This window comes from Lissotriton vulgaris, unplaced genomic scaffold (assembly GCF_964263255.1).
Source record: "Lissotriton vulgaris unplaced genomic scaffold, aLisVul1.2 SCAFFOLD_599, whole genome shotgun sequence".
Classification (NCBI taxonomy): Eukaryota; Metazoa; Chordata; class Amphibia; order Caudata; family Salamandridae; genus Lissotriton; species Lissotriton vulgaris.
In genome coordinates, this window is record NW_028243097.1 from 864322 (window position 1) to 867519 (window position 3198).

Here is a 3198-nt window from a genome sequence, read left to right on the forward strand (position 1 = left end):
CGGCAGCGACTACAGCTTCTAATTTAGGTAAGCGGCTACTGCCGATTGCGGGGGAGGGGTCTGCACCCTCACGGAGGGAGAAAGTGGCCCAGCATATTCCAATTGAAGTCAAGGAAAAGATTTGGGCTGATAAGTATGTAAACATGTTTTCTTTGCTTACCGATCACTACGAGATCGAGCATGTGAAGGGTCAAAAAGAGTTTCTGCATCCGAGTGTTTGGCGCGCAAAGATGGCCGCCTTTAAGGTCGATGAGAACATAGGTAACTGGGGCAGAGCGTTTGGCATATTCACTTCAATTATGGGGGAACGAAGGCCTGAGTTGTTGCCCGAGTTGCCCATATATCAGACACGTATCATGGAGTATTCTCAATCATATGAGGGCAATCAGTGGTTTTGCTATGATAATGTTTTTCGGAAGGCCAAGGAGCACGACACAGCTTTGACCTGGGATTGTTACGACTCCATTTCTTGGCAAAAGATGGAGAATTCAGGCATGTTAAAGGCACCATTGTCGGGGGGTAACGGGGGTGAGTTTTCCCGCCATTCGTCTGGGACGCCCTTTCGGACAGGGGCAGGTAACGAGCATCACTCGAAGCCGAGTGGCAACGCAGGTAAAAAGGGGATCCGTTGGAATTTTAATAGGGGAAAATGTACAAGGCCCCAGGGGTCATGCAAGTTTAGGCACGATTGTGGGGGGTGTGGACAGTCCTCGCATCCTGAGACCATGTGCACAGCCAAAACGGGTGATAACGGTGGTAGGGGAAGCGCCAAAACAGGTCTGAAATAGTTCGAGGGGCGCCTTTACCTACCCCGGTTGATACCATGGCAATGATTCCTTGGCTCAATGAATACCCGGATCATGTCTCCGCTGGGGTGTTGCGGGACGGGTTTTCGTATGGTTTCCGCATTCCAGTGGGGAATTTTCAGGGTAAGGCACGTTGTAAGAACCAACTGTCGGTCCTGCAAAATACGGCGGTGGTACAGGTAAAGATTGGGAAAGAGGTGACTCGAGGGCGGGTTGCCGGACCATTCGATATACCACCAGTGGCTAACTTTGTTTGTTCCCCCTTAGGAGTGGTCCCAAAGAAGGACCCGGGTGAGTTTAGACTAATACATAATTTGTCAGCCCCACGAGGTCTTTCCGTGAATGATGCGATAGACCCGGAAGTGTGTTCGGTGCGGTAAGCATCTTTCGATGAGGCCGTCGCCATGTTGAATCGCCTGGGGCCCGGAGCGCTGATGGCAAAATCAGACATCGAGTCAGCGTTCCGGTTGCTCCCGGTACACCCAGACGATCAGCGTCTCCTTGGTTTTATGTTTCAGGGTCGCTATTACATGGATAAATGTATGCCAATGGGATGCTCCATATCTTGTGCTTATTTTGAAAAATTCAGTTGTTTTCTGCAATGGGTATTCACGAGAAAGACGGGTTTTCAGCATGTTATGCATTATCTTGATGATTTTCTGTTCCTGGGGGCAGCCGGGGATCCAGAATGTGCACAGGCTTTAAAAGAATTTTGTGGCCTGATGAGTCATTTTGGTGTGCCATTGGCACCAGGTAAGACTGTGGGGCCATCAACTTCGCTCGAGTTTCTTGGAATAGAGCTCGATTCAGAAGAAGGTTGCTTTCGGCTACCCAAGGAAAAGGTGGGGAAATTCAGGGCCTCCCTTGAAACATGTATTCGGGAGACTAAGGTGAACTTGCATCAATTGCAGCAAACTGTGGGTCAGTTGAATTTTGCCCTTAGAGTAATGCCAATGGCCCGCCCCTTTTCCCGCTCGATTGCACAAGCCATGGTCGGTCTTAAGGAGGGACACCACCGCACGAGGCTCTCGGCAGAGATTCGCCAGGACATGCGCATTTGGTTGGCATTCCTGGCGGATTTCAATGGTCGAATTGTCTGGAACAAGCCGGCGGTGTCCTCCGAGGAGCTGGGGCTGTGGACAGATTCGGCGGGGAGTATAGGTTTTGGCGCCATATTCGGTAATCAATGGTCGGCTCAAAAATGGCCGTCATGGTGGCACGAGTGCGGGCTGACGAGTAACATTGCTTTTCTCGAACTTTTCCCTATTTTGGTGGCCCTGAAAACATGGCCTGAGGGGTTCCGGGATCACTCTGTGGTGTTCTGGTCCGATAACATGACCGTGGTTGAGTGTATCAATAGTCAGGCAGCACGATGCAAATGGATTCTGAGATTGCTCAAAGAAATTGTGTTATTGTGTATGCAATTGAATGTGCTCTTTAGGGCAAGACATGTGCCGGGGGTACTGAACCAAGCGGCTGATGCGCTTTCTCGTTTCCGTATGCAGGCCTTCTGGGGTTTTCTGCCCACAGCGGACCCGGTGGCGGCACCCTTTCCCGAAGCTCTCTGGTCTCTCGGTGCCCCGAACTAAAAAACCTCGTGGGAGAGAGTTTAGCACCCAGGACAAGGAAGGCATATGAAAGGGCGTTCCGTTCCTATTGGTCCTTTTTGGGTGCGGCTAGGGGGGAGCTTTGGGGCCAGGAAGAGTTTGTTGTAAAATTTTTGCTGTCTTTACATCAGGCAGGCAAATCAGTAGCTACGGCCCAGAGGCATCGGGCCGCCATTTCCTTTATGGCAAGGGCTCATGGGATCCAGGACCCGACAGCGTCTTTCGTTGTGCAGAAAGCGCTACGTGGGTGGCAACGCCTTGAGGGTTGCAGAGTAGATGAGAGGCACCCGATAGGTCTGGATAGGTTGGCCCTGTTATTATCCGTACTCCCTGCGACATGTTCATCCCAGTATGAAACAGTGTTATTCCGGGCCGCTTTTGCGTTAGCATTCCATGGGGCGATGCGGGTAAGCGAACTGGTGGCGAAGAACAAGCGGGATACGGTGGGAGGACTGTGCCGAGAGCACATTCAGGTTAAGGGGGAGACGATGATTGTCTCGTTTGTCAGGTCCAAGGCCGATCAGGGTGCGATTGGGGATTGCGTAGTCATACATCGGTTTCCCGGATCTCCCATGTGCCCTGTTGTTTGCGTAGAAGAATATTTAGCGCAGAGGGCGGCATCATGGGGGGGGACCTTGTTGAGACACGCTGATGCCACTCCACTGACGAGGTTTCAGTTCCAGCGGGTGCTTACAATGGCAATTTCGGCCGCGGGCTTGAACCCCGGCGAGTTTGGGACCCATTCCTTTCGGATAGGGGCTGCTACTGAGGCTACAGCCAGGGGT